This window comes from Diceros bicornis, chromosome 14, assembly GCF_020826845.1.
Source record: "Diceros bicornis minor isolate mBicDic1 chromosome 14, mDicBic1.mat.cur, whole genome shotgun sequence".
NCBI classification, from domain to species: domain Eukaryota; kingdom Metazoa; phylum Chordata; class Mammalia; order Perissodactyla; family Rhinocerotidae; genus Diceros; species Diceros bicornis.
In genome coordinates, this window is record NC_080753.1 from 14,496,097 (window position 1) to 14,518,065 (window position 21,969).

The following is a 21,969-nucleotide window of genomic DNA, read 5'->3' on the forward strand; positions in this document are numbered from 1 at the left end:
CAGCAAAGTCTGGCTGTTCACATTTGCCCTACTCAACTAGCTGTGTGGCTAGGCCCAAGACATTCAACTACTCAGTGTCATTTTCCCTATGGGAGGAGGTAACTTCCTGTCTCTCCACCTTTCAAGGGAAAAAGAGGATTGGGCTGGCCCTGTGGCTTAGCGGTTAAGTGCTCGCGCTCCGCTACTGGCGGCCCGGGTTCGGATCCCGGGCGCGCACTGGTGCACCGCTTCTCCGGCCATGCTGAGGCCGCGTCCCACAGACAGCAACTAGAAGGATGTGCAACTATGGCATACAACTATCTACTGGGGCTTTGGGGGGGAAAATAAATAAATAAAAAATTAAAAAAAAAAAGAGGATAAATAATAATAAAATGGGCAGTAGTTGGAAAGTACTTTGAAGAGGCAAAACATGCACAGTGCAGTACTAGTAATATCCAAACTAAACTCACAGAAGGATTATAACTTAGTAATATGTATATATATATATTTTTTCTGCCTTATAATTTATGTTAATGCAATCTTTGAAAACCAAAAAGGAGTTTAACCATTTTTGGTTACGTTTCTGGGAATCCTCATAATACCTCCCCCAACTGCCTTGTAGAGAGTTTTAATTAGACTCAGATTATAATGGAATTGGAATTAAAAGTTCTATTTTAATATGAACTATTATTTAACTCTATTTTAATAACCTGAGTATGATATCTATACCATGAATTCAGTTAACATTTGTAAGAAAGTGTTTTAAAATGTTACATCAGGCTTTGGATTATTTAGGGGTCTAATCTTAAAGTTTCATCTCAGGTGCTCCTTTAAAACTATTTAGAAAAAAATTAAAGATAATTACTCTAAGAAAAAATGGAGAGAGAAAAGCAGGGTAAAACCTATGTTCACGGCAATAATTTGACATTTTAGCCAAAAATTGTGTATTTAGATTTTCTTTTTAAAAAGAAATCACAACTAAAGTACTCATTTTTAAGGTTTGGCTTTGTTTACCTAGTTTTGACTGAGGAAAACTACCCAGAGTGCATTTCCTTTTCAGTAACGTTAAATAAAACAATGAAATGACCTGTTTCTGGTGACTGTTGTGGTCCCCTGAAAACATAGTAAAAACTCATGTCACCTACCTATAAATAACCATTTAACTTGCCGAGAGGAGCTGTGTGGACGAGCAGAGCAGCGTCTGGGCGTCTCTAGTCTCCCAGGAACAGATCTAACCACGTATACCAGGTCTGCCCCTGCCCTCACCGCCCCTCGCAACCTCCTCCACCTGCTGGCTTCTCTCTCAGTGGGGGGCTGGGGTGAGGCGGCCACTGTTCCACTTTGAGTCCTCATTATCCCCCACAGGAACCTCTGTAGGATGGCGGAGGCCCTTCCTCTGGTCTCTACCTGTGTGTCTCCATGACTGTCCCCAACCATCCCCACCCTGGCCACTTTTATTTTGTGTTCCAGTAATTCTGCCATCCTCTTAGGCCTTTGTGCTTGTGTACGTGCCCACACCACTGACGCCCACTGGCCAACTCCTATTCATCCTTTATGTCCCAGCTCAAATTTCCCCTGTTGAAGCCTTCCCCCCCGGTTCTCCTTTGTCTATACTGCCATTGCACTAGTCCTCCATTACCGCACTCTCCTTACTGTATAGCTACAATGTCCTGGTTTATGTTATATGTCTCTCTGCTCACTAAGCTGTAAGATCCTTTGTCACCTACCACTGTGCCTAGCTCATAGGAGATGTTCCAATAAATGGTTGAATAAATAAGTAAATGGAATGAAAATGTCAGAATAATAATAACAACAAACACTTATATAGTATTTATCACATGCCCGACAGTGTTCTAGGTACTTTGCAAATATTAACTCATTTAAACTTCCCAACACCTGTCTGGCATTGGTACTATTATCATCATTCCCATTTTACAGGTGAGGAAACAGAAGCACAGAGAGATTAAGTAACTTGCCCAAGGCTACACAGTAAATCACAGAGCCAGGAGGTAACCCGAAGCAGTTGGCCCTAGAGCCTGGGCTCTTAACCATTATGCCCTCAAAAAATGCACTCTAAGACTAAACTCAAATATTTTTCGATGATATGCAACTTCAGATATGCCACTGCACCAACTGCTTTGCTCCATTAACAAAGATAATTTGCAACTGGCTTTACAAAAGCAATCAGGACTGCAAAGCTTCTCAGTTCTCTACCATGGAGTTTATCTGTCAATCAGATTCCAGTACTTTCCAAGAGAAGAAAATGTGACTGCTACAAAATCTGAGTGGAATCTATCAGATAACCCAAGAGGGTCTGTAACCCAGATAAAAGTGATCATAAGCCCTAAGGGCCTCTTTCATTTTAAAGAGACATGTGAATCATTGTGGCCGGCTTTGCAGAAGTGGTGTGTCTCAGTCATAAACCTATAGGCTGAGGTCGCTTACCAGGGTGTTGGAGGAAAGCACACTGACACTGAGAATAGTCACTGAATTCTGCTACACCTAAAGCATGCTATCTAATGTTAGCTCAGAGCCGGTCTTCCTCAGCAAAAAGAGGAGGATTAGCATGGATGTTAGCTCAGGGCTGATCTTCCTCACAAATAAAAAATAAAAATAAAAATAAAATAAAGCATGCTATCTAAAAAGCCTTTCCCTGATTAAAAAAGTAGAGAATTAAATAAAAAGCTCCATATTTGGGAAATGGACATAGTTTGGTACTGACGACATTTTATCTGGTGGCTGAACACAAGGTCTCCAGAGCAATGGTGTTCCCTGGTCTATTACAAGGACTCTGCTTGAACAGACCACAAACTTGGAAAAGCTGATTCCCAGGAAAAGCACTGGACCAGGAATTAGAAGTCCCCACTTGTAGTTCTAGCTCTACCACTAATTACAGCGTCAAGCCTCAGTGTCTTGTCCATAAAATCGGGGGTATAATCTCTACAAGCTCTAATACTGTGAAATTCTATAATTCATCTGGGTTATGTCTGCTTTGTACGGAAGATCACGCAGTGTGCTGAAATCACCAACAGGCAGGTCCTGTGACATCACCTCGTGTCACTGTGTGTGGGGCTCACACAGATGGCAGGAAGGTGGCCTGCTGGTTGTTGGACAGAGAACAAAAGAACAGCAGTTTCCATCAAAGAGGGCAAAAGAAATGCTTCCAGAATCCACAGAAACACAGCCTCACACATCACTGCATAACCGTAAATGGCTGAGAAGGAAGAGGGGCCAAAATGCCAACTTGGTGTCCAGTTATAGTTAAAGACTGGAACCGTGCTTTGAGCAGCCCTTGGTCTAACCAGAGACAGAGGTGGAGCTGCAAACAGCCTCCGATGCCGCCTGGGTCTCCACAGTCATCCATCAAGTGAGAGGCCGCTGGGCCTACACTGATCTTTGTAGCTACATCTGCCAACTATCTGACCACTGTTTATAAAATCATATTTTAAGGAGTAGCACTACCAGCAGAATCCTATTACTAGCAGAGATCATTTTAACATGAATTCAGATTTACCAACAGTCAACACATATCCTCCTCATATTCAAGAAAACCTAACAAGTATAAATAGCATCTCCATATCCAGAAATAGGAGATCTGATATAATAAATTATGATGAATCTATATAATAGATTACTATGCACCTATTTAAAATAATTATGTAGATATATTTACACATTGTTAAAGATGCACATGAAATATTCATGGACTCCATTGTTTTTTAACAATAGTCTCCCCTGCACTTAGAACAGTGACTGACTAGCACATAGTAAATGCTTGACAAAGATTTGTTGAATAAATAAAGATATTGTTACAAGGAAGAAGCAAATTACAAGTATGCATCCCATTTTTGTAAACATATACATATGGCACAGAAAAAGTATAGAATTCCACATCATCAAAACATTAATACAGATATTGCTAAGTGGTGGGATTATGGGGGAATTTTACTTTTTTTCTGGGTAGATACTATCATTATAGTACTTTTTAACAATGAACATTTACTACTTTTCTAACTGGAAAAATGAAGTTATTGCTATTCTACAAATAGGAATGTTTGAGATAAATATGTAAAAATCAGTAAAACATGATTAATTAGTACAATGGATATTAAGATGCCCTCCCCCTCCAAAACACCCCAGCTTTATCAAGGAATACATACTTCTTTGCAATATTCTGTGGATTTTGAGCTCAACTAGTTAGCTAACCATACTAATAAAATTATTATTAGGAGTAACCTAGCTATATTTGCCATAATGTAAGCAAATGGGCATGGGTGGGGGTGAGTGGGGAAGGGGAAAAAAATACTTAACATCTACTGTTAAGGCAGCAGTCATGTTCTCTTAGATTGGGAAAGCCAGTCTACACAATATTGTCAAAAGACTTTCCCCACAGCACACAAACCCAAATGGCCTTAATAAGTGAGTCAATCCTTGACTATGTGCATACCTGGTGTGGCTGAACACTGCCTATAAAAGGGGTGAGGTAGACCTGTGTGCCACAGATGTGCCAGGAGCACATGTCACCTTCTGGGCTCAGTGGCCTCTCCACCTCTGCGGCTCCCCACCATATCGATAGAAGGAGAAAGAAGAGACAACCTTAATTTGCTGCTGTGCCCTGGGGAAGATGAGCAAAGCACACTTCCTCCAAATGCCTTTTTCTCTTTCTCCAGCTGGAACTCCCTAGCTGGGATTCCCGAATTTTCTTTGTTACTTCCAATACCTCCCACATCTCAACTTGAGCAAGACTGTTTTCAAAATGCATCATTGCAGACACAGAATGCACCTTCCACACGCAATAAACAGTATCTGTGTTTAATGCTAGTGGGAGAATTCGGAGGAGCTGGGGACAGTTTAGAACACACTGAGCAGTCTAAGGTCAATCAATATGTTAGCTGGGTGTGATGATCATTTTTCTTCAGAGACTTCTTGTTTGGGTAAAGGTAATCTCTGCTGTCTGAAAGCCTATTAAAGCCTAGGCACAGGAGTCTCCCAGCAGTTCCCTTAAGAGCGTAACTACTGGCTTCATTAGCCGTGGTTTGGCTTCAGTTATGCAGCCTCCCAGCTTGATCCAGCCTTGCGCCTGCAGGAAGCTCCATCACCCATCCACAAACCTGCTGGGACCCGGGCCAGGCCAGGTGAACCCTGAAGAGAGCAGCAGATTTCCACTGGCAGGAAATCAATCTTGGAAATATACTTTGCAGAGCGGAAGAATCTGATAACAAATGAAGCCCGGGATGGAGTACTATGTAAGGAATGCAGTTTCCCTAGCTATTAAAAGTTAACCCTTTTGCAGCTAATGCAAATACACTCTCCTGGTGTTCCCAAGACCCGGACTTTTTATTTGCTACCAAGAATCAAACAAGTCACTTCATTCTCAGTTTCTCTTTGGACATCCTCCAGGCCTTAGTTCAATTCCACATTGGCCAGGAAGCCTTCTCTAGGCCATCTTGATTTCTTTTCTCCCTGAATGTTTATCTACCCATTCCACACACTTGGTGAGCAGAACATCTGGACTCATGTGTGTAGGGCCTTGTCTCTCCTACGTACTGGGTTGCCAGCTCCTTGAGACAGCAGCAGTGACTTACCCATCCTTTATTTCTCTCATCAGCAGCTACCAGAGTAAAGGTGCCCCAGAATGTGTCAACAGATACTTGTTCAAAGACAATGAAATAAGACTCTCCTTTGCTTCTAAAGGTAAAAGCGGTGCGATCTTAGATAATGAAAATGTGAGATATTTTTCAAAAGGAAACATTTGAGTTGGATGTTGTTTTCTGTGGGTGGTTGAGCTACGTGATAGGTGTCCGTAACAGTATTTAAATTGTTAATTGGATTTTCAATCACCAGCTCACTTTTGGTCTATCTCCTCCTACCATCGGTACTTTGTGCCCAAGAATGCCTAACAAAGATGCAGGAAATAGAGAGGCCAGGCAGAAGAAAAATAAAGTAAAATAACAGTGGAGCAGGAATTAGGAGACCTAGTTTTTTATTCTTGTTGCATAGACGAAGGCAGAACAGACTGTCCTGGGCCTCTGAATGAGCCACACACTTTGCATCGCCAATGTTAATTGACCCCTCCCTGCCTGGCAAAGCCTGCTTCTCTCTCACATTCAGGCTCAGATATAACCTCCTCTGTGAAGTTTAGCAACAGCCTCAAGCAGAATTAATCATGTCCTGTTACACCTTCTTAGCATTATGTTGTAACTGGTTGTACATGCATCTTTCTTTGCATTAAATTGTGAAATTCATTGAGTTGCACAAGGAAATTGCTCAAGACATTTTTTAAAAACATTTTACTTTGTGTTACCTGATTGTAAGAAGAATTAATGCATACAGAATTTCAGTGACCTATTCGAAGCCCTAAACCAAATCAGCCCTAAGGTATGGGCAGACCCAAGTGCTTCTGACATTCGTGTCCCAAGAGCCCAGCCACCTGTGTCTCAGAAAAAGAAAGTCCATCTAACATGAATGGAAAAGGGAGAGCGAGATGAGAAGTGAGTGCCTGTCTGCCTCTGAGCTGATGATGGACTAGGAATTCCGGCTCACTGTAACATCCCAGGTATGTTATCCAGAGCCTCATCTCCCAGGACATTCCATGAGGGCTCTCCTAAGGGTACCCCTGAAGACCCCTCTCTACTTCCCAGTGTGGCCTTTTCTACAATTTGGTTTTAATTTTATTTATTTTTTCCCCCAAAGCCCCAGTAGATAGTTGTACGTCATAGCTCCACATCCTTCTAGTTGCTGTATGTGGGACGGGGCCTCAGCATGGCCGGAGAAGCGGTGCGTCGGTGCGCGCCCGGGATCCGAACCAGTGCCGCCAGCAGCGGAGCACGTGCACCTAACCGCTAAGCCACGGGGCTGGCCCCTTTTCTACAATTTGAAGTAGTAATTCCTAATCAGTAGCTGGTTTGGTTAAAAATCCAAATGAAGAGGAGCTTCATTTGAGGAGCTAATCTACTCAGCTGAGATTAGTAACTGTGAGCTGCCACACAGCTCCCACTTTCATCTCCGTACAGGACAACTGCCCACCGGCCTAGCCTGCAAGTCCTGCAAGGCGGTGATTATTTCTCTCTCAGGATTACTCTAGCTCCAAGATCTCAGATTTGAAGTTCCCCTTCCTGATCACAACACTCCCGACCGCCACCTATTCTATTTCCTCACATCTGCTCCCACCTTCTGGGCTCCTCATATCCTCCGCTCCTCCAACTCTTCTTCTCTCTTAGTCCACCTGCCTCATTTGGCCCCACTGCCATCCCCAAACAAACCAGACTCAGTCCAGCCATCTCATTTCTACCCTGGCCAGCTCTCCTCACCCTCCACCCCGTCACTGGGTCGGCCCGCCTAGCCCCACCTTGATTACACCTAATTTCTCTTTTTTCTTCACAGGTACTACGTACTGCTTTGGAAAATCATAAAACATTATGAAGCCATTATGAATTCATGCCTTTTAACCCTCAACCAAGACTTCACTAGATCTATCTGGATGTCCCATCAGCACCTTAAGCACTGTGTGTATAACCAGACTTCTCCCGTGGTACCTGGTTCTGTTACCGGTGTGACTAATCTCCCAGTCCCTAAGCCTTGAAATCAAAGTGGAATTTCTTCTTTTCTTCCTGCTTCTCTCAAATCCCAGGCATCAAACCCTTTTTTTTTCTTTTAATGGCAGCATATCCAAAATCTATTCCTTCTTTTCACCTCCCCTGTAGGCTTATATACTGTCCCTGTTATACACAGTGGTGACCTCCTAACTGACTTTGCATCCTCCAATCTCTGGCTCCAGTTCCATCTTATTTGATTTGGCTGAAGTTCAGCTCTGATGATGACATGCTTCAAAGCTGCCAGGAGCCCTCTCCTCTCTGCCAACTAAAGCTCACACTCCTCAGACTCGTGGTCACAGCCTTCCATGTCCTGGTCCTATCTGCATCCTCAAACATCACCCACTGCTTGCTTTCACGTGGAACAAAACAGAGTGAATAGAACAGAACACGTCAGGGTGCGCCCCACACGTTAAGCAGAAGTGCTGTCATGAAACTCCTGGTTCCTAAATAAAATATATTTCTTACCAAGGGTCATGTTAAAGCTTGAAAACCCCCGATCTATACCATTTGCTATTCCTGAACTTGCCTTGTGACTTTCTGTTTCATTTTGAAATTATGAAATTCAAGTATACAGAAAAGTATAGAGGATTATACAACAAACAATTGTCATCACTTAATGTCATATTTACTTTAGATTTACAAATCTATATGTATATATATGTGTGTGTATTTGTGTATATATGAGTGTCTGTCTGTCTGTCTGTCAAACACATACAATTGCAACCAAGCCTCCTGTGTCCATCCATTTCCTTCCCTCCCTCCCAGTAGCCGTCACTATACACTGAATTTGGTGTTTTTCATTCCCACTAATGTTTTCACGTGAAAACATTATGACACTATAAAATTATATAACTAAATGTAATGATATAATAAAAACATCATGAAATTAAGTAGGCATAAACAATATATATTGTTTTGTATATTTTTAACCTATATATAACGTTTGTACCTAACATTCTGCAGCCTTCTTTCTTTAAGACACGTGTTGTGTTTTTTCCACATTAATTGTGACATGGTTCTCTAGTTGATTCAATTCTTTGCTGAATATGTTCCAAATTCCACAATTTATTTGTTCCTCCTCCTATGGTGGACACACAGGTCGTTTCCAGTTGTCTGCTGTGACAAACAAGGCTGCTGGGTAGTTTGTACACGTCTTCTTGGGTATATACCTGGAAGGGGATTCCTCTTTAGGTCTTTGTCCGGGCTGTTCCCTTTACCTGGAATGGCCTCCTCCCTATCTCTACCTCGGAAAACTTTATCCATCCCTGAAGGCAACTCTCAGATGCTGGTTCCTCCATGCCTTCCAATTCACCAGTCAAAGCAATATCCTCCATCCATCCTGCGACCTTCAGTTTGCACCACTTAAATGACACCATCACTTATAACTCTGTCCTGTAGTTGTTTGGGTCCTTTTCTTATACCACTAGCAGCATATAAGTTTCTTACGGGCAAATACTACGTCATGTGGCATTAATTCCCTCTCCCTCCAACTTAGAGCCTAGCGTATATATTTGCCCAGGCGACCCTCAATGAATGTCTGTTGAATCCATTGAGCTTTCGTTTTTTTGCTACAAAGTCCTGCTCTCACCATCTAATGACATATATCTAAGGACAACAGGATACACTTAATGGCTGCTACATTCCCAGGTGTTATCCCTTGGCCATGGGAAGAAAGAGAAGCCTGTCTATCGTTGGCACTGTATGTTGGGAGAAACTGGAGGTCCCAGGGGATACCTTGAGCTTGATAAGCAGCCAGGGCTAAATGACCATCGGCAGCTGCTTATGCATAAAGATCAAGGAAAATATTCTTCCTCCTCTCTTTATTGCCAGAGCACCCAAGATATTACATTTATGCCAAAAATTTCCTAAGAATTTTGTTAAGAACTAAAAGAAATCAAACATTGGGCAGATAAGGACGTTACCAAAGAATGGCGTGGGGTGGGGGTGTGGGGGTGTGATTTTTGAGATTGGTGTCGTGCTTTTTAAGTCAGCCAACGCTTATTGCCGTTAGCCTGGAAAGAACTCACAGAGGGAATCCGTTGCTCCTCCCAGCCAGTCCCCAGGACCTTAGCAATTACTGTACAACTCGAGCCTGGGGAGAGGGGCACAAGCAGGCATGTGTGTTTTGAACGGCTGCTAGTATAGCTTCAGAATCCTTGGCCAGGACAGAATCATACAGGGGCACAGGTGCCTGTCCACCCACAGATGCCCATCTCCCCTCCAAGTTCAGTGTGGGGGGGTGGGGGTGGGGGATGGTGGGGGACTTCTTCCTGATTCCCAAGTACAGATGCATGCTCATTATACATCTTTTTTATTAGACATGGAAAAAGTTTAAAAATGAGATGTGGAAAAGTCTGTTCAAGAATCCAGCGCTGCAAACTTTTTTCAATTTTTTCATGAGTACGAAGTATTGGCTTAAAGTGATAGCAAGTTGATCCCTGTTTATCCCAGCCTCATAAATTAGTAATAAAACAGGGCCCAGTCACAGTTTTATAAGCAGCTCACCATTCCCTGCCATACGACCTACCAGAGAGAGAATAACTGATATAAGTACTCTTGAGATGCCCTCTCTAGTATTAGGTTGACAGAAAGGTCACATGAAGCCCTGAAAATCCTCATCTTATGAAGGAGTTTCAAACTTACACTGGAAATGGCCTAAACAATTACTTGCAAATTTAGGAGTAACTGAAGACTCAAACTCCTGATGGTTGTTTCTAGGTCATAGTTTGATTTTAGAAAAGGCCACAAATAAGAACACCCATTTCTCTTTACTGCACGTAACATAACCCCAAGTCTCAGCAGACGTCTGATTATAATCTGTGCAAGTGCTACCTGAGGGCCTGGATTGTTTTTTCATCGAGTTGAAATGCCCATGGCCCCAGTTTCTGAGTCAGCAGCCAACAATATAAACTTTACAGATAAAGGCCACTTGATCATTGTCTCGGCATTGCCACACACCACACACCACCTGCGGGCCCTCGAAGATTGAGACGCTGATTATAACAGAGGCCAAGAGACAAACAACTCCTTCTAGGCCTTGCTCAAATCCCACCTCCTCAAGGAGCCTTCCCCACTGCCCTATGGATTGAATAGTGCATTTGCACCCTCCCCAGCAAGTCGGAGCCCCCTCACTCTGCTCAACGTTTTCTTTGTTCTCTGTAGTACTTTTCATCTCGTGCTTTAATATATTATTTTCTTTCTCTATTTAAAAAAAAAATTATGGTAAAATACACTTAAAATTTATCATCTCAACTATTTTTAAAAGTACAGTTCAGTAGTGTTAAATACATTCACATTGTTGCGCCATCAATCTCTAGAACTCTCTTCATCTTACAAAACTAAAATTCTATACCTATTAAACAATACCCCATTCCTCACTTCCTCCAACCCCTGGCAAACACCCTTCTACTTTCTGTCTCTATGAATTTGACTACTCTAGATACCTCGTATAAGTGGAATCAGACAGCATTTGTCCTTTCGTGACTGGCTTATTTCATTTAGCATAACGTCCTCCAGCTTATCCATGTTGTAGCACGTGTCAGAATTTCCTTCCTTTTGAAAGCTGAATAATATTCCATTGTGTGTATACACTACATTTTGTTCATCCATTCCTCTGTCAATGGATACCTGGGTTGCTTCCATTGTGGCTATGTGAATAACACTGCTATGAACATAGGTGTACAAGTATCTCTTCAAGATCTCGTTTTCAGTTCTTATGGGTATATACTCAGAAGTAGAACTGTTGGATCATCAGTCATTCTACTTTTAAATTTCTTGAGAAACTGCCATACTGTTTTCTACAGTGGCTGCACCATTTTACATTCCCGCCAACAATGTATAAGAGTTCCAATCTCTGCATCCTTGTCAACACTTGTTATTTTCCGAGTTTTTTAAAATTGTAGCCATCCTAATGGGTGTGATGTTAATATATTATTTTTATTTATTATGTGTATTGCCTGTCCTCTCTGGCCCCACTGCTGGCCCAGAATATAAGCCCCATTAGCAGACGGATCTTTGTCTATTTTGTCCACTGCTATATACCTGCACCTAGAACAGTACTTGGTATACAGTAAATGCTCAGTAAATATTCATTATAAGAATGAATAAATGAATGGGTGAAATGCAGACACACCGAAAGTGTACTGGCCTTTACATTCCTTGGAGAGGAATGTAAATATACATATACCCACACACTACCTTTACCCAAGTTACTTAGGACCTTTGGAAAGCAATTATCCCTTTAACAAATATTTGCTGAATGTCTACTGTGTGCCATTATTATGTTCAATATTATTCAGATGGAAATTCTGAAGCACATGGGATTTAGTTTTTTTGGAGAGCTCACAAGAAATCCATAACAAAACCAAGGAGAGAATCTGTAGTCCACAGAAAGCTTAGTTGTTACCTGGCACAGGGTACATCCAATGTCCATTTGATATCTCTGCTCAGCTGTAACAAAGATATCTCAAAAAACTCAACCAAAAGAGATTGGAGCTTCCTCAGTTAACCTGCTTCTGTACTGTACTCTTTGTTCCTATCTCAGTAAATGGCTGCAGCCAGGTGCTCAAGCCAGAGACCAGGGATATATTTTTCCCTCACCTTAACCTGGTACACCAAAATAATAATAATTATTATAATGACTCACATATATTGAGCACTTATTCTATGCTAGGGACAGTTCTAAGTTCTTTGCATATTATTATTTATTCCTCACAACCCTAAGAAATGCAATACAGATGAGGAAACAGGTTAAGTGCCTCGCCCAGGGTCACCCAGCCAGGAAGTGGTGGAGCCAGAATGTGTACCCAGGTAGTCTCGGTCCAGAGGCCATGCCCTGAACTTCTACAATATTCAGGAAATGCTTTCTGTTTCAACCTCATTTACTGAAAATCATTCTAAAACATATTAGTTCACTTTCACACATGAATACAATTTTAGTAATTCAGAACTCTCCAGGTCCTTCATCTCCTTCTGGATACCAGTGATCACTATGCAGCTTGGATAGTGGAGGCACCAATTGTCAACAAGATTGGATGGTGTCTATGGCGAGCCTAAGCCCTTACTGGGAAGTTGCTCTTAAAAGTTCTTTTTTTTTTTTTTTTTTGAGGAAGATTGGCCCTGAGCTAACATCTGTTGCCAATCTTCCTCTTTTCTTCTTTTTTCTCCCCAAAGCCCTCAGTACACAGTTGTAGGTCCTTCTAGGTCTTCTATGTGGGACGCTGCCTCAGCACGGCTTGATGAGCGGTGAATAGGTCCGTGCCCAGGATCTGAACCGGCAAACCTGGGGCCGCCGAAGCAGAATGCGTGAACTTCACCACTGCACCACTGGGCTGGCCCCTAAAAGTTCTAATAGGACTTTATTTTCCTGTGTTTTGATGTTTTTTCTACAAAGTGGAATATGTCAGTGAAAAGCAGTTTAACTGAAGACTTTGATTAATCAAATCTATGCTGAAGTAGAGACACTGTCATTAATATCAACTAGGTACATCCATTATAAACACCATTTAAAAATGGACAACTTTTTCTTCTTTGAGGTTGTATTGATCTTGGAGGCAAAGTGAGCTGGAAGGCAGAAGGCCCAAGCCTACTCTCATCAGATTAAATGAATCACATACTTAAAAATAAACCACAATCCTTCTGGCACCAGCAGTGCCATCTGCAAACTGAGAATAATAAAGGCCAACAACTTGAGATTTCTGAATTAATGGTGGGGGAAAAAAAAAAAAGAATGCTGTTACAAGCCTAAGACAGCAGGACTGCTGGTCCAGAAAGTGTCACTTCCAAGCTTATTCAGTGTCTAATAGCCAACATTATGTAAGTTTACCATCAAGTTAACATTCAATAAGATGCTTTTAAATAAGATGATTTTAACCCAAAGAGTGAATTTTAAAGTCCCCAGGGTGCCTTTAGAAAACAAAAGATGGGCCGGCCCCGTGGCTTAGCGGTTAAGTGCACGCGCTCCGCTGCTGGCGGCCCGGGTTCGATCCCGGGCGCGCACCGACGCACCGCTTCTCCAGCCATGCTGAGGCCGCGTCCCACATACAGCAACTAGAAGGCTGTGCAACTATGACAGACAACTATCTACTGGGGCTTTGGGGGGAAAAAAAAAAAGAAAACAAAAGATGCAGTACCAGCCAGAAGCTATTCCTGCAGATCATATGGTCCTGGGAAGAGACAAGCACTTATTGTTACCAGAAAATTCAAGGTCAGTGCTGGCAGTTTCATATGCTCCCTCCAACAAAGGACTGTAGTATCTACTGAAAAGTCGCAATTATTCCCCAGCTGGCCATTTCAGCCTCACTGGCTACTCTTCCCTCCGGAGAATTCAATTATTTTGGACATTCCCAAATCACAACAGCAAACCATGTTTTCTGGCCTTTTTTTCTATGACATCCAGAAAGATGGAGAAAGTAAATAATAATCGTAAACCAGAAGTGATTTCAGCTTAAGTGTGATTTTTAGATAAGCATTGCTACATAGGAGTACATGCTTAAGGGGAGGGTGGCTCTAAATTTAACCTGATTTTTTTTTTTTTTTGGTGGGGAAGATTGGCCTTGAGCTGACATCTGTGCCACTCTTCTTCTATTTTGTATGTGGGACACCACCACAGCATGGCTTGATGAACAGTGTGTAGGTCTGCATCCAGGAACCTCGGGCTGCCGAAGAAGAACACGTGAACTTAACCACTACACCACCAGGCTGGCCCCTAACCTGATTTTTTAAAAATACTTGGCCAGTCTAATGTTTTCACCTGTATGGTTTGTTAACCCCCTCTCCCTCCCACTACCTCCAATATCCAGTTGAGACTTCTGAAATGGAAAAGTACCTCTGTTGGTCCTTGCTGTTAATGCAGAGCATTCCAAATGAGCCTTGGTTTGACTTTTTTTTGCAAAAGAATATACTGTTGATTAAACCAGCAAGAGAAAACCACACTCGTGCACACACAGCCTGATCTTCACCGCCCAGACGGCAGCCGGTATCTTCTGTCCATGTTCCCGGAGACAGCCAGGCCTCAAGCAGCCCGCACAGCTTCTGCCTGCACAGCTGGTCAGACGTTCATGATTTCTGGTGGCTACAGAGTGGCCTAAGCCATTCCTACAGCCCAGGACATTATCTATAACATGGTCATGAATACTTAAAACATCTTCTGTCAGGGAAGTCCTCTTGCTTCACAGGCATTATCTTAATACCCTCCAAATTTCTTCAAAAGTAAAAACAATTGTTAGTCAACTGAGAGTGAGTGAATTATAACCAGGCACTAAGTTTCTTGCTCTTGCATCTCATTAAACTACACTGACTCTAAATTCAACATAATACAACTGCTATACCAGATTAGGAACTCCTTAAGGACAGGCTCTGGGCTTCCATTTCCTTTGCATTCCCCTTGGGCATTAAGCATTCTGTTTCTCCCATAAAAAGAATGACTTCAATTAGTCTTACTGACTAACAAATCTACAAACCACTGAAGGACCCACTAGGGGTTGAGAAGAGAGTCACGACCTCCAAACCCTCCATGAACTATCAGCATTTAAAACATTTTCCCCTGTCATCTGCTTTCCAGAAAGGGTTTAGCATTCTCCCGTGGTAAAATTTCCTCACCCTTAGATCTGATTCTTGGTGAAAGAGGAGCGCTGGCCTCTAGCTGTTAGTGACCTCACGTGACGCCCCCACAGAAAGGCTCAGGGATTTTAGTGTGGGAAGGGCTCTAAAGACCACGTACACAGGAAATGGCCAATAGATTTCAACCCTGTGCCAGCCCTGTTGATAACGCTTCCTGGAGTCCAGTATTGAGAGGCATTCCAGGGAGGTGCTGTGATCAATTTATAGTGACTGCCACTAGCTCCTGAGGGAGACCAGGCTCAGGAGGGAGCTGCGGCACAGAGCACATATGTGCCATCCCTGAGGGTCTCTACTATGAAGAGCTAAGTGACTTGCAGTTCACTGCATTCCTTACTTGAGGGTTTTTAAAAGCAGAAGTGCATCAATCATAAAAAACTATGTCAAAATATTTGTGACAACAAATGTTTAAAGAAAATACATGTTCCCTGAAAAAGACACCAGCTGAGGTCCTCGCTGGCATGTCCTAGTGGGAGCTTAAGGTGGAATTGCTAAGCTCTTCCTCAACGGCACCCTGAGAAGTACCACCTTTTGGTGCTCCACGGGTGAGAGGGTTAAGGAGCTGGGTGGTTCTCTAACAGTTACCTGGCTTCTGTGATGGGACTGCGTGGGGAAGGAGGAAGGAAAAGAAACAGAGGTTTGAGAATCAAGGGAATGTCAGGGATCCCAAAGATAAGGAAAGTATTAAACAGAAAAGTCATGTGATGTTTGTTTTTATAGGAAAAATAGAGAATCAGTTTCTTGAATTTGAACTCGCAAAGCTCTGTTAATCAATCAATCAAGAGTTCACTTGCTTTCTGCTTGGTTCTTAACACTGATGGACCGAGTGGATGCATACAAGGCAAACATGGTTCTTTTCATACCAGCTTATATAATCTCTCTCCCTCCCCCTGAGGTGGGCTGGGATGCCAGGGGCCAGGTCAGCTCTCCGGAGAGACAGAATTGGCCTCCCAACATCTACTCTGTGTTGTCAGCCAACTGGCTCCCAGGTGAGGAGAACGTTCTTGGCAGTAACCGTAGTACACAGCAGGCAAGAGACCTTAAGAAAAGGCAAGGGAGAGGAGGCAGCCATGTGATTCCGGAGACAAATAAACACAATTAGCTGTGCTAGAAACAAACTGAAAACACTCAGTGGGAAGACAGTGATTCCTTCTGCCAAGACAGAAAACCAAAGGAAAATTCATTTTAAAAGAAACCTTGTACTTCCCTTGGCAGCCATGGCCCAATGACAGTGATATTTTCTGTCAAGTCCTTTTCATTGTGGGTTTCTCTGACGTTTCAAACACTATTACGATAACGGTGCTTTATCAGTTTTGCTGCCCAAATAGGATCCACTAATATTTCAGGCTGGTCCTTTCATTCCCAGAGATGACAATTCTAAGCCTTTCATGGCCATTCTGTCCCTGTGCACGTAAACAGACCAAATGTGCAGCAATGGCCCAGTGGTTGAACTCACAGACATCAATAGTTATGTCCTTGGGAGTTTGCTCTGCTACTCCCAGGATCCAATTCCATAATGTAGCTAGCATTAGCTACAGCAGAAAGGTCTAGTGGCTTCCATACAGAAATGGGGTTAACAGGACGGGCTCTGGAGTTAGCCAACTGGGTTTGAAGTCTAACTCTGCCACTTACAAGTTGGGTGACCTTGGGCAAATATTTAATCTCTTGTGTCTCACTGTCTTCATCTATAAAAGAAAGATATACTGGTACCTGACTAATAGGGTTGCTGTGAAGCTTAAAGCATTATAATAAAAGAGTCCTTATCTTTTAGAAATACATTCTGAAATGCTAACAAATACTGATATGATTTCTGGATTTGCTTCAAAATCATCTGGAGGTAAGGTATATACAAAGAAGTTGGCCATGAGTTGGTAAATGCTGAAGTTGGGGGATGGGCATGCGGGGGCTTATTATACCATTCTGTCCACATGTCTATTTGAAATCTCCTGTAATAGAAAGTTTGAGAGAGGGCCGGCCCCGTGGCTTAGCAGTTAAGTGCGCACACTCCGCTACTGGCGGCCCGGGTTCGGATCCCAGGTGCGCACCGAGGCACCGCTTCTCCGGCCATGCTGAGGCCGCGTCCCACATACAGCAACCAGAAGGACGTGCAACTATGACGTACAGCTATCTACTGGGGCTTTGGGGGGGTGGGGCGGAATAAAAAAGGAGGAGGATTGGCAATAGATGTTAGCTCAGAGCCAGTCTTCCTCAGCAAAAAGAGGAGGATTAGCATGGATGTTAGCTCAGGGCTGATCTTCCTCACAAAAAAAAAAAAAAGAAAGTTTGAGAGAGAGAATATAACACATGTAAAACTGCTGTGTATGTAACCTGTGATAGCTCAGATAGCTCAATGCCTCGAAGGCCTTGTTTCTAGGTCAAAGAGGCACCGTGAGAGCAGCCTGCCCCTCTAGAGACATGGGTGGGCTCTGGGGCCAGCAATGGGGGGAGGGGGGGGGTACAGACACCCACTGAGAACTTCACTGTCACTCTAGGCCATCCATTATTGCCCAACCTTTTCACCATCAAACCTATTTTAAATTAATTATTTTTGGTTCTCTATGCTTTGAACGTTTACTGAATCAACCACATCCACTAAATATTCATTACCCACATCTTTTAGTCAGATACACATCATCCCAAGTCAGAGTTTCAAGTCAGCTTTAGAGGAGTTGGCAGATGGCACCAAACTGAGCTGCTATCACCCAGCGGAAAGCAAAGCACTTCCAAGTTTTAACGGCCTGAGTAGCTGTTTGACGCACATATATACACTTTTACAGGCATGTGAAATAATGATAAAATGCTCAATGCACACCACCATCACCACCACCACCACCACGACCTCCCACCCTGTGCTACCAGAGTCTATGCCTCCAGTAGGTGCAGGGAATCACATATATAAATTCAGAGTCAGTACCAGACACTCCCAGCTTCTGGAATCCCTTAGACAGGGTGATGAGCTGGAAAGACAGAAAACCCCACTCTGGATCAATTCCAGGCTAGATATGCACTTAAGGGAGCCCTTAATTAAACCCAAACTTGTCTGCCCCACGCCCTCTCACAAACAAGGAATCTGCCATCCCAGCTCTGCCACTTACTAACTGTAATGGCCTTGGGCGAGCCACTTCATCTCTGTTTTCTCATTGGTAAACCGGGATATCTCCCTCCTAAGATTGTTTCAGTGAATAGAGATAATATAAACAAAGTGCAGTGCACAATGCCTGGCACAGAGTAATTGCTCAGTACATTGTCGCTATTTTATGTCTTATATGCCTTTATGTACACATGGATGTATTATTACCTCCTTTGGCATTCGGTTAATATATTTAGACACAGTGGTTCTCCAGGCCACGAGACATCTCAAAGCCACATCATTACAAATGGTTTAATATTTTTTTTCTCTTTCATGTGACAAAATTTTGATGCAGGTGCGCTCAATCTTGTCCTCCACAGAGCTCATGTATAGGTAACTGTTACTGTTGTCAATACCTACATGTCCTTTCCTGTGGGATTCTTCCCTCTCTCCTTCCATAAATGTTTTAGGACGATATCTTTTAAATGAATAGAAAAATTATAAAAAAGTAAAAAGTAAGGAGAAAATTGTGGTCCAATTCAAGTCTAGCAAGGCCATTCTTATTACTACTATGAAATGCTTGCTGAACGTCCACCATATATACACTGTGGAGTGGGGCCGACGGATGACATGAATGTGAATAATAAAGCTGGACTCCATCAGCACAGACTGTAGTGGTGATTCAGTGGTAACCAGGCTTCTCTAGGGAAGTTCAGGGCCAATCTAAAATCTTTATCTTATCCTTACTCTTAACCTTACAAACCAGCATTCTCTTTCCCCTTATCCTGATTTATTTTTCTTCATAGCATTTTCACTACCTAAAATTATATATTTCCTGACTGTCTGGTTTATTGTCTGCCTCCCCCCAAGAGAACATATGTTACACGAGAGCAGGGATCTTGATCATCTCTTTATCTCTGATACCTGGAACGGTGCCAAGCACAGAGTAGGCCTTTGAAAAATCTTTTTTCATGAACTGATTTAATTTCCTTTTCCTTTCTCCAAACACCTAACTGCAGAAAGGAATCTAGATCTGAAATCCTGCCCTATCTATCCCTTACATAGCTGACCACTGTGACCCAGTGCAGAAGACAGAGGATAAACAAATAAACACATAACATGTGGAGTGGTGCCACGTGATTTGAAGAAAAATGAAGTGGAATGAAGTGATTTCCTCAGGCCTCACATACACATATACCATTCTGATGTGGCCCTCTGTGCTGTTTCTCCTGTCAGAAATGCCCACTTCTCCATCTAAATGTTACCTCAGCTCTCTCTTGGGTTGTTTGTCCTGAATTATACTCCGACTGTAAGAGCTCACACTGACTTTGCCTTTTCTAAGCCAAATGGCACAACCTACCACCAGTGCTTCACAGCCCAGCACTTAACGGTAAACGTCTAAAGTTTTCTTTCTCTTTCATATGAGAAAAATGTGATGCTCCGAACGTATTATAGGCTCCTTAAGCACAGAAGTCATGTTTCATGTTTCTCCTGTATCCCTCAAAGTATCCAGCACAGTGTCAAGCACTTATTAAGTGGTCAAAAAACCCCTATAGATGAACTGACAGATTTACCATTTGAACTCCACCTCTGCTGCTATGGCATGATTCCACTTACACCCCAAGGACATCTATTTGCCTTTTCTCCCTCTTCCTCTCAAGTGCTCCTCTGTCATAATGACTTTTCGGCTGCAAAGATCTAAAATAGGCACATCCCAGATGAGAGAAACAATTGTCAGGGACCCTGCGAATTGACAGCAGCGACTCAGAAGGCGGCATTACTTCCGGGGATGTAAACCCTAAACAACAAGTCATCATTCAGGATATTTTGAAGAAGAAAAAAAAGAAAAGGCCACGCAATTCAAGAAATACCTATAGCACTTTGTGAAATAACTGAACCTTCTAAACCAAACTGAGATTTGATGACTCAGCTTCTACCTTCCTGAAGTGTTACCCAGTATCAACGACATTCTTGGAGCTTTACCTGAACCTGTCTGGATGACATTCTAGTACTGCAGCCAGTTCCAGCCTCAGCATTGGCCCATGCATGCAACGGACTAATTCCACTTTCTAAAGTGCTCAGGGTTCCTGGCAACTCAAGACAATAATATCAATGCCTTTATCTCGCTTAAGTGCAGGAATAGAAAAGCTAAGATGAGATTCCTGGAATAAATTCTTTGGACAGAGTTACATACACCATGGAGAACATAAATTTTCTCATTCAAGAGCCATTTCACTCCAACATTGATCTTATATCATCCTCCCTTTTCTTCCATATTTTATACAACTTTACCAATCCTCTTTAGAATGAGTCTAAAAAGAAAATGAGAAGATAGTTTTCACCAACAAAAAGTTTCATTTCTCACAAAAGTATGATCTACAGGCAATATTCAGCAGAGTATACGTATTTTACGTCCACCTTCAACTGGTTTGGGTAAGTGTAGCCCTCCTCCAGTTTCCAGACTGTAGACTTATCTTTACCTTCTTGGGTATTCTCTTAGACTCCAAAGAGGAGGTGCTAAGGATGGAGCAAATGCAGAGTTTCAAGCTACTGATGAAAACAACAAACTCTCTATTCCTTGAGAATAGAGAATTTTTTTCTTCTTTGCTTTTCTTAATCTTGGGCTACATCACCTAGAAGGATAAATGTCACTGCCCTTAATGCTAGCTATATCTCAAGACCAACAAAAAATCTTAAATCAATAACCCTAGCTCTGATCTCCTTCAAGTTCTTACAGTCCTAGGAACTGGGGATTGGTTCAAGTCAGGAAGCAGATCAGCCTGGAAAGGGAGAGAGCTAGCCTTGGTTCTTCTCTGGGTGCACTTCTCTCAAAATCTTGAAGTCTCCCATTCCCTCTATTATACATTAACATTCATCAGCATTATTATTAATTCACTCATTCAACAAATACTGTTCCGGCTGTCCTCACATAAGAAAACAGGGATCGTTTATTAGCTATCTAGACAGCTTGTACCCTCCCAGACACACAGAGAAGAAAAGTCTTCCTTAAGCTCCAGGCTTAATTCAACCCGATCATCCAACCCAGTCAACTTACAGTAGAGAGCGGTTCCCCACCTTTGGTGAAGTGTGGTTTCCGAATGTCCCGTGAGATAATGTGAAGTCTAATTCTTCCGCTCTAAGCTCCTGAGTAGGTAACCAACCAGCTCCCTCCTACTTACACGCGTCCTGAGCTTTGCTTTGGCCTGGTGATTTTCGCCCCGTGTACAGGTATTAGAGAGCCATGATGCACAATTTCCCCACCCATCTCTTTGAAGTGGAGTGTCATCTCTAAAACTCGCCTCCAAACTGTAACCTCCAAAAGGGCAGGGATTGCATTTTTGCTCATCGTTCTAGCCCGTGTTTGGTACGGACCCTGGCCCTTCATATTTGATGAATGAATGAATGAACAAGATATCCTTTCGTTCCCAGACCACTGAGAAGTCCATCAAGATCTCACTCCACAAGGGTTAGTGTTCAGGTTCCTTCTCAGCCAGGACTATCTAAGCCACACCCCGAATTTCAGCAACTCATGGCATTAAGTGTCACAAAGTGACACTCTAAGTGTCAGCCTGGACAAGGATCCACAAAGCCTGGGCAGCAGAGCGGGCTTTCTTCCCTTAATCACTGGTGGATGGAGGGTTCCAGCCACACACACAAGGAAAGCTGAGTGGAAACTACAAGTACAAGGACGTTATGGACTGAATGTTT

The 21,969-nt window shown here is 42.7% G+C and overlaps 1 protein-coding gene across 5 annotated transcripts in view; it reads right to left on the reverse strand.

Annotated features, from left to right (window-relative positions):
* Window positions 1-21,969, reverse strand: part of PAQR8 (progestin and adipoQ receptor family member 8) — a 40,530-nt gene that overhangs the window by 11,415 nt on the left and 7,146 nt on the right. The window contains exons 1-2 of one of the 5 annotated variants that reach the window (XR_009221975.1): window positions 14,401-21,678; window positions 13,692-14,230 (exon numbers count right to left, since the gene is read on the reverse strand). The exons of 2 other annotated variants lie outside the window; for them this stretch is intronic. The gene's annotated coding sequence lies outside the window, so the exon portion shown is untranslated. Of the gene's footprint in view, window positions 1-13,691; window positions 14,231-14,400; window positions 21,679-21,969 lie in introns of those variants that run through there. 2 more of the 5 variants (XM_058554173.1, XM_058554171.1) reach the window with 2 other exon arrangements.